Source organism: Canis lupus, unplaced genomic scaffold (genome assembly GCF_011100685.1).
Source record: "Canis lupus familiaris isolate Mischka breed German Shepherd unplaced genomic scaffold, alternate assembly UU_Cfam_GSD_1.0 chrUn_S1134H1305, whole genome shotgun sequence".
Classification (NCBI taxonomy): Eukaryota; Metazoa; Chordata; class Mammalia; order Carnivora; family Canidae; genus Canis; species Canis lupus.
This window is the reverse complement of record NW_023329954.1, coordinates 1-10,212: the sequence shown is the minus strand read 5'-3', so window position 1 is coordinate 10,212 and position 10,212 is coordinate 1. Positions and strand designations below refer to the sequence as shown.

At 44.2% G+C, this 10,212-nt stretch overlaps 1 long non-coding RNA gene across 1 annotated transcript; it reads right to left on the bottom strand.

Annotated features, from left to right (window-relative positions):
* Positions 1-7,453: 7,453 nt before the first annotated feature.
* On the bottom strand, positions 7,454-9,669 carry LOC119878184. Its single transcript, XR_005386682.1, has 3 exons — positions 9,340-9,669; positions 8,540-8,599; positions 7,454-7,507 (listed from the first exon to the last, which is right to left on the bottom strand). It is a non-coding gene; the product is annotated as an uncharacterized LOC119878184 (long non-coding RNA).
* Between the last annotated feature and the right edge of the window lie 543 nt (positions 9,670-10,212).

Sequence of the window (10,212 nt, the reverse complement as noted above, 5' to 3'; positions counted from 1 at the left end):
TTAGTGCCTGCCTTTGGCCCAGGGCGCGATCCTGGAGACCCGGGATCGAATCCCAAGTCGGGCTCCCGGTGCATGGAGCCTGCTTCTCCCTCTGCCTATGTCTCTGCCTCTCTCTCTTTCTCTCAGTGTGACTATCATAAATAAATAAAAATTAAAAAAAAATTTAAATCAGGCAATTTTGAGTAAAGCAAATCACCCTCCATAATGTGGGTGGGCCTCGTCCAATCAGGTGAAGGCCTGCCTAGAACAAAGGCTGACTCCCCCGAGCAAGGGAGAAGTCTGCTCTTCCTGGGCCTCCAGCTGCCGGCCTTCCCCCGGCAGATTTTGGAGTCACCAAGTCTCCACCATCGTGTGAGCCAACTCCCTAAAGTAGATCTACTTACACACTTACCTCCAGTTGGTTCTGTTTCTCCCTGACTCACACGGCTGGCTTTCCAGACTGCGAGGGGTCTGTTGGCCACCGACACCCGGACTGTTAAGCCAGAGTCACACATGTTGATTAGGCCTCATCCTGCCTCACGAACCATAATTTCCAGAAATGAAAAACTTGTGCGAGCCTGGAAATGGCATGTGAGCCTCCCAGGTTCCCAAGCTGCACCTGGTGCTTACGTGTTAGGAAACACCCTCACTGGCCATCGGTCTGATTCTGCGGCAGAGCCGTGTCTGCACCGCGGGTGGGAGGAGGCGTGAGTTTGTGCGTGGGGAGGCATGCGAGGGGGCGCCAATCTGTCCCTTCCACGCAGGAACGCGGACAGCACCCGAGCCTGGAAACCAAGAAGTTGCAGCAGATACTCATTCTTCAGATACAAGGACGCGGAGAACAGACAAGCATCTCAAAGGGTCCAGAGTGGCTGCATCTGGGGCCTAAGAGTTTGGGGTGGGCAGGGACCGAGCAGTGATCACGGCTTCCCTTCAAAGTCCAGAGCTTTTGTCCTACAAATTATAAAGTTACAGCTTATAACCTCTTGGTGTCAGTTTATTAAAAAAAAAAAAAAAAATCAATCGACCAGATATCTGAAACCGCCACATGGAAGACACTGTGCTGGGCTCAGCGGTAGACAGGCAGAAGTAAGAAGAGAATTAATGTCCTCAAAAAGCTTCAGAAGATTTAGGCATTTTCAACCAGAGCAGTCAAATATCTGAACCATGTAATAAACAGTATCAAACAACTGAAAACAATAAAAGTGATACAAAAAAATAAAAAAAGAATGTGTAACTGGATTGTCTCTGGTCTTCCCAAGACACCACAAACTTAACAAATGCATTTAGGTTTTACTAAAAAACAAAGCAAAATCACCTAAGTCCAGAAAACACTTTTCGTTTCATTTCTTTTCTTTTCTTTCTTTTCTGTTGTCTTCATCAATTTATATGAACCAAATCCATTGTGAAATGAGAGTAGCAAGTATCTCAGAGGAAATCGTTGCTTAACTGTTGGAGGTTAATGTGTGTGAAATTAATCTGGACCTGAATTTTGATGTGATATTTGTATGGAAAGGAGAGTTATTTTTTAAGGTGTTGGAGCCTAGAGCTGTACTGGGTAAACTATCATATGAATAAAATGAAAGCATATTTATACCTGCTGAAAAAAAAAAAAAAACAATACAAAAAAACCAAAAGTGCATTGTTTGTTAGAATTTTAGGCTCATTAGGAGAAAAAGATGACAATGCTTCAGACTGGGAACGTTTCCCTCCATTTTGCATCCATCCACACTACACTGAACACAGCTACAACCTCGTGTGACACATCTCTGCTAGAGAGGAAAATGTAGCTTGGTATCTCGATCACACAGATATTAAAACAAGTGCATTTTCCTCTCTTTAAACTGATGATGACCTATGGCTAATCCCCAAGCCTATTTCACTGGGTGACAAAAACTAAAACCCTAATCAGTCATGCATGAACAGCTATTTATTTTGTTTAAAGCCGGTCAAGTATTAAAGATATGAAACACAATAATACATCTAGATCTCTTCAGTCTAGAAAAATATATCATTATTTGGATGACAGTTCTAGCATACTCGGTACTGCACAAAGGCTTTCTCTAGAATGGATAAAATTAACAAATACCATAAGGAAATTAAGATTATTTTCAAAAAGAAAATAACACACAGCAGTAAACAGAAAGAGGAAACTCACTTAAATAGAGGATGTGCTGGTACTTAAGACCAAAATGACAACTTGTTTCAGAAAAGCACAACCTTTCCTGGAAATTAAGACCAGGGAGAGGGATCCCTGGGTGGCGCAGCGGTTTAGTGCCTGCCTTTGGCCCAGGGCATGATTCTGGAGATGCAGGATCGAATCCCACGTCGGGCCTACCGGTGCATGGAGCCTGCTTCTCCCTCTGCCTGTGTCTCTGCCTCTCTCTCTCGCTCTCTCTCTCTCACTGTGTGCCTATCATAAATAAATAAAAATTAAAAAAAAAAAAAAAAAAAAGGACCAGGGAGAAACCGGCCCCTGGATCTCACAGGAAGATCTGACCTATTTTCTGGAGCGGCAACCTGAGCACTATCTTAATAATACAAATATGCATTTTATAAGGCCACTTCTTTAAACATCCTTAAGTGCACGTCATTACCACAAACACTGGGAAGTCCATTCTGCCTTAGAAAACAAAAGCAATAAAAATAAATTTATTATTAAAAAAAGAAAACAAAAAGAGAACAAAGCAAGGCAGGGAGGGCAAGGGGCTCTCCTGCGAGGTGCTAAGGCCAGGGGGAGCGGAAGCACACGAGGAAGGGAAGGCAAGGAACATGCGCTCAGGCCTGCAGGGCAACCGCAGCACAGAGGCCCAGAGGCCCAGAGGCCCAGAGGCCGGAGCCCCTCGCAGCTCCTGAGCACTGGGCCGCAGGAGGAGCAGGGCCGCCACTGCTCCAGGGAGGCTGCGGAGCCAGAGGCAGGCGGGGTCCCGGAGAGAGGGATTTCCATCCCCTGCGGATGAGCCCCGAGAATGAACTCTAAGGAGGTCCGAATCCCTTGCCAAGAAAGTAAGGTGGAACTTCAGCCAACACATGAGGATCTGAGAACCCGACCTTCTGGACCACTGACACCTCTGTTCACTTCCACCAGGAACGTTCATCAAGTCGCAGTTAGAAAACACCCATTTCAGCAAGAAAACACTTGTCAGGAAGCAACCAAAGAACATTGAAATTACCCACTTAATTGGGAACTATTTCCTAGACACTGACAAGATAGCTTTCGTGGAAGATATATACTTATCTCTGTAGGCACCTTAATAAGTTGTGAGTTTAAATCAGTAACATATAAAAGGAAATTTTCTAGAAATAATAAATAACCTTGGTTTTAGATGAATTGATGTGACTTCTATCTTTCCACATAGAAGTGATCGTTTAGCAGGGCTATATGTCTGTTCGGTCCTACTTGTTCACAACTAAACCGTGGCAAATGATCACAAGATATTAATTCTATTCTACCCTGGATACTGTCTGCAGATGGAGAAATGGGAAAAGACAGAAGAAACGGAGTCCTGAGCTCATGCAACACTGAGGCAATAACATAGGCCAACCTGGGATCCCTGGGTGGGTGCAGCGGTTTAGCGCCTGCCTTTGGCCCAAGGCGCAATCCTGGAGACCCGGGTTCGAATCCCACGTCAGGCTCCCGGCGCATGGAGCCTGCTTCTCCCTCTGCCTATGTCTCTGCCTCTCTCTCTCTCTCTCACTGTGTGCCTATCATAAATAAATAAAATAAAAAAAAAAAACATAGGACAACCTCTCACTCCTTAACATAAGCAAGCCGAGGTGTAAACATAAGCATATGTTTTTCCTCCATTTTGGCTCGAGAGTTATTTCTGGTATAAATATTTTTTTTTTACAACAAAAAAGAGCCTATAAGCACTATTTTTCTTAAAATGGGCCATCATTAAAAAAAAAAAAAAAGGTAGAAAGGGAAAAAATACTGCTAACCATTGGGGTAAGAGAAGAAATGAGAGGGGAAGACCAATAAGCAGTGGGCGAGTCATGGTGACAGTGAGCCTGAGGCCAGCAGTAATAAAGTGACCAACAAGTTTTACCAAGAACACTCCACAGACATCACACGATGGTCACTCAACAAGAGGAAAATATCTCAATGCATCCATGAGAATAAGGTACCCATTTCAGTGGTAGAACAGAAAACGGTATTTACCCTACAGACATTCATAAGGAATAAACACTGAGGAAGATGACGAACCTTTTTTTTTTTTTTCTTTTTAAGTAGACTCATGTCCAGCAGCCAGCATGGAGCCCAATGTGGGGCATCATGAGATCAAGAGCAGAAAGCAAGAGTCTGAGGCTTAATCCAGTGAGCCCCCCAGACACCCTGATGATGATCTTTTAATACAGAAAATGAAAGTAATGATGACAACTTAGCCAAAGGAACACAGTTCTTTCAAATGGACAATCAAGTGACAATTCCAGGAGTTAAGCTCATACTCTTCTGATAGGAAAATTTTGAATCTCTTTAGATAATGTAATTCAGAATATTTATAAACTGTATTATCCTCTCATTTAAAGGTAACCTAAGGTTTTGGGGTGCCTGGGTGGCTCAGTCGGTGAAGTGTCTCCCTTCAGCTCAGGTCATGATCCCAGGGTCCTGGGGTCCAGCCCCACTTTGAGCTCCCTGCTCAGCGGGGGAGCCTGCTTCTCCCTCTCCCTCTCTCTCTGCCCCTCTTCCCTGGTATACTCTCTCCCTCTGATTAACAAAATCTTTCAATAAATAAATGTCAGTGAAGTTTCAAATCAACCCAAATTACTGTTAGCAAACTTGCAAAGACAACTGCATGTGCACATTGGTATGCTTTTTTCTAGGAATGTTTAGGTTTGGGATACTTTCATGTTTTCAGAAAAAGAGTTATGTTTCCATCTAAACCGAAAAGCAGGGAACAATGATGCTTTCATAAAATTTTAACATTGCAATACAAGCATTTCTGAAAAAGGAGAGAAAGGAAAGGAGACAAGCAAGACCCCGAAACCCTATAGGGTATCACGTCTGGTCGTCTGGGCCTAATGGTTTACAGCAAACCAGAACCAGGTAGCAGAGCTGCCAGTACTTCTATTGCGCAGTGGGCCTAGGTAACACCTGGTATGGATAAAAATGGGGGGGGGGGGGGGCAAGATTTTACTTATCAATAAGATCAAAGATACTATGAAAAGGAAGATGACGAATCACAAATCCCAAGTGTCTGGTAAAAAGGAGATAGAGCCAGCATCCATCAAAAGAGCTCAGGGATCTGAAACAGGCCTAGGGAAAACCCATTCACCTGAACAAAAGCCCTGACCAATCCTGGGCTCGCCCTGGGGCCTCAAGACTCCCCATGTCAACCACCACACACTCTCTGAGTTTTACAACCTGAGTTGATGCCTCCCAAATTCTTCACTAAGGAAATACTAAGGTTTTTATCGAAGTATTCATTAATTAACAACTTGAAAGAAACAGGTACATTTCCCATGTTCTGAAATTATTAGGTCTTAGGACTCTCTGACACGTGGATCCAATTTAAAATCTTCTAGTGGAAAAGGTGGTTGGGGCGTTAAAGCCCCCCTGAGACGCTGTCACGGCAGATAACTTTGCTGGCCCCTGGACACCACAAACTCGGATTCCAGTGAGCCTTTTCCCCTCCTGCTATTTACAGTCACTCAGAGCCCAGCTGACCTCCACCCAGGGAACCAGGAATGCCATCTCCTTCTATTAGAATATGCACCTGACTCCCACGCAGAAAAACTTAGCAGGGCTGTTTCAGCGGTTGTCATTGTGCAGAGGCTAATTTTCTCGATTCCTATGAGCAACTCAGTCATAAGATACTTTGGCTTACTATATTTACAAACAGAATTACTCCTGAAATAAGAAAGACTTTAGAATGAACTTGCAAATTAATTGAGTCTATTATTTGGAATGTGAATTGAATGTGGTTATATTTAGTTCTTTATATTTAAGTGTACAAGACTTCAGAAATACAGGAGTGTACTTAGTACCTTAAAGTAAGTTCATACAAATTTAGGGACAAAAAACAAAAACATGTTCTTACGCGAGCTGTCATTTCAGGTGTTCATGAAGTCAAACTATATATTTGAAATGATCTAACTTTCTGTCTAATGACAGTCATGCAGACAAAATTTACTGGTTCATCAAACTATAGTGCAAGTATATGAATTTATTTGTAATAATTATCATTTTTGCATATATCAGTCAAAGCACAAGGCCTAAACACTTGCAACCAAAATGAATTATTAATTTAATTGTCCACAAAACATGAGACACCTAGGTCTGGGAAATGAACAAGGGGGTAGTGGAAGGGGAGATGGGTGGGGGGTTGGGGTGACTGGGTGATGGGCACTGAGGGGGCACTTGGCGGGATGAGCACTGGGGGTTTATGCTATATGTTGGCAAATTGAACTCCAATAAAAAAATTAATTGTCACAGCCTATTTGGCTAAGTTCTATTACTATTGTTATAATATGCAATGCATAAGGGGGAGAATCAGATTGAAAATCTAAAAAAGTAAAACCGATTATTTTTGTCCTGGAGAAATTAAAATACAGCAAGGTGACAAAATTAGAGCCAACGGCATTAAGTGTTTTAAATAGGTAACAAAAAAAAAAAAAAACAATGTTTTACCTTAATTTAAAGAACAGTTGTGCCCAAAGGGAAGGTTCAACTGCTGATAAAGAGTTCCTTTGTTTCCAGATACCATGAAAAGGTCTCAATTCCCTCTCCGAGGTAGGAAGGAGAGTGGAATGGGAGCCCTTTGGCGCTGGCTTTGCTACTTGACTGTGACTCTCCCCAGCTAAGCAGGTCTACTGGGAGAGGACACTGCTGCGGGGCTCTGGGCCTTCTGACTTGGTATTTTTGTGCAGAGAGAGGGAGCGCCCCAGAAACAGGTGTCCTAAACTAGAAGGCTTCTGAAACACAGAGGTCTTTGAAATAACAATTCAATGGAAGATGCTCAGTTGAGAGGAACTCAACAGCCTGGACTACATGGGGGTCAGGACCCAGAAGATGGTGTATTTTCCCTCTTGAGGTTCCTTTCCTGATGTAGAAGCAAAACCGGATTAATGCCAGAGAAAAAGCTTAGCACCTCTCAAAGGGTAGAAAGACATGCCATGTTTCTCTTGCCTCAGTGTGGCCTCCCTCTACGTGTCAAGGGAGGAAATGAGCGGACACCAGCAAGTGTCCCTGGAGGATACAGAAAAGGTCATGGGAACCAAACAGTACATGTGGGCTCTTCCCCCTCCTGTCATAATACACAAGAGGTGTCTACTGTATTTAAGTCCTTGGAGGATAAAAATATGTATCAGGTAATGAATTATTCATTGTACGAAATGATGTGAAAACTTATTTAACCTTTTTAAATTCCTAAATAAGGGTTCCCTGGGTGGTGCAGCGGTTTGGCGCCTGCCTTTGGCCCAGGGCGCGATCCTGGAGACCTGGGATCGAGTCCCACGTCGGGCTCCCGGTGCATGGAGCCTGCTTCTCCCTCTGCCTGTGTCTCTGCCTCTCTCTCTCTCTCTCTCTCTGTATCATAAATAAATAAAATTATACATTAAAAAAATTCCTAAATAAAAAGCAAAATGATACATTTGAGTTCAAAACATATACTAGTTACACAGGAGGGGAAGGATTTTCTTTTCAGTAATCATCTGATCTGTTTTCATTCAAAATTTATTTGGGGAACAAAATATACGAAGTACCTATATGTAAAGATTCTCAAGGGGAGATAATTAGTACAAGAAAGGACAATGGGATTAGAGTCAGAAAAATAACAATTCTAATATTCATTAATTAAAAACACTAAGTTTTTATTAAAAAAAAAACACTGAGTAAGTTACTACACATTCCTCAATCTCAGTCCTTAGATCTAAAAACCTGGAATAATGCTGCACTGCTAATAACAACTCAAAGTGATTACTGAGATCATGCATGTGAAAGCAACAAAAACACAGCATTACAAATGTTTTGCTTCCACTCCTTATAGACTCATGAAACAAAACTTTGACAAGTTCCAAATTAGAATTTAAGTGATAAAGAATTTGTTGAATTTGAGGAATAATGCGTTCAGGATATGTTAAATACATAGAGTTTGGCTCAAATTAAATATAATGCTGCAAAGAGAAGACCAGACATCAAAATATAAGGAGTAGGCATACATAACGCTCAGTACTTTGACAAATAGTCACGCCCAAACTAACGTGCTAAAGAAAAGACTAGGCCTGCGATAGAAGAGTCAAGCTAAACTGCTTGTAAACACAGAAAATATTGGTAAGAGCATTTTACATTTTTAAAAAGGCAATGAAACATTTGTAAATAAGGAAGAGGTCCTTGGAGGTCCTAAGCTGCAGACTTGTACAACAAACTGCATCATTACTGACAACTTAAAAAAGTACTAAAATCCTAAAGTTTCCAGGAGTGTCTACAGAGTTTCAGATACCATCCCAGAGGATCCGGGGGTAAATATCCTCTGTCATTGAAAGAAAGAGAGAGGAATTTTCACTAGCTCTGAGTTGTACATTTTGCAGATTCAAAAAGTTTGGAAGTAGCCATACTCACCTGAGAGCTGACATTGCTCTGTCTCTGCTCAGCTAATAGAATTCAGTCCATGTGGTGAAGCTAATTATGATACGGTAGCAGGAGAGAAAAAAAAGAAAAAGCCTGGCAGTTGAGGACATAATCACTGTGGTGTTATTTCTCACGACTCGGCAACCATAGTATTACTTGGGGGAAGACACAAGATGTATTTCTTTTTTAGTATCAGCAATGTTTAATTCTACACTGAGAATCTGAAAATACTGTTTAAAGTACAGGAAGAAATACACAAAGTTTACTTTTACATCATTATTTTAACTCAAACACATGTGCAGAGGTCAATCCCCTCCGAATAAACTTTTCTACTGTTTCAACTTTATTTCACAATTTCACAAATTCAAAGTCCTTCAAATTGTTGCAAATATTTTTAGAACAGAATTTTCAGAATTCAAAGGACATTAAATGTTTGTGGAAGAGTGGTATGAAATGTCCTATTCAAGGACGGAGCACCACAGACGCAAAACCTGATGAACCGGGCAGCTCCGGGGGCTCAGTGGTTTAGCGCCACCTTCAGCCCAGGGCCTGATCCTGGAGACCCGGATAGGGTCCCGCGACCGGCTCCCTGCAGGGAGCCTGCTTCTCCCTCTGCCTGCGTCTCTGCCTCTCTCTCTCTCTCTCTCTGTGTGTCTATCATGAGTAAATAAATAAAATAAAAAACACGATGAACTGATGTGATAAGCATTCTAGAGGTCACATCATTAAACGAGGCCTAAAATGCAAATATAATTGTGTTTGTTACATTTTTAAAAATGACCGAAAATTACCTTTCTTTGGGGTGCCAACTCCATGATTGCCTAGTAGAGGTGTATGTAAGTGCTGATTCATTACAAAAGCAACCCTAAAGAAAGAAATAAGCATAATCCTAGAACTAAAACATGACTCTCTGCTAAGAACCTGTGCATGAAGTAGTTAAAAACAGGCATTTATATGCGGATATGACCCGAAAATGCACATTGCAGGGGTGCTCCTGGCGAACAAGAAGCTTGTCTCTAGATCCAAGGCGCTGTCACACCTAGAAGAGAATGTAGTAGTGACAGCAGTCGCTTCAGCCCGCTCAAGGCGGCACTTCCCTACAGTCCTCTAGTTTCCTGTAATCAAAAACCCCACAGCCCAGGGGAGGAGCGAGGTTAGAGCCCAAAGTGGCCAAGCAGCGCGCCCCGGGCTCCCGCCCCGCCGCCCCGCCCAGGCCAGGCCCCCCGCGGCCGCGCGCTCCGGGCTCCAACGGCCTCAACGGAAGGAGGCGCGGGGGGCAGAGGCGCATCAGTCTGGGGGGGACCCGGGCGGGGGCCGTTGGGGAAGCCGCGGCCTGGACCGGGACCCACCGGCGGCTCCCCCTGGGGCAGGGCTCTGACCCGCACTCGGCCTGCGGTAAGCAGCGCCCCACTGCGCGATGGGGCTGAGGGCGGCCCGCGGGGGGCGCGACCTGAGGCCGGCGGGGTGGTCCGCGGGGGCGGGGGTCGGCGGGGGAGGCTGGGGGTCGGGCGGGACCTGAGGCCGGGCGGGGCCGCGGGGGGCGGGCAGGGGCCCGGGATGCTGGGGGTGGGGGGGGGCGTGGGCCAAGGAGCCTGGGGGGTCGGGAGGGACCTGAGGCCGGGCGGGCCGCGGGGGCGGCAGGGCCCGGGATGCTGGGGGTGGGG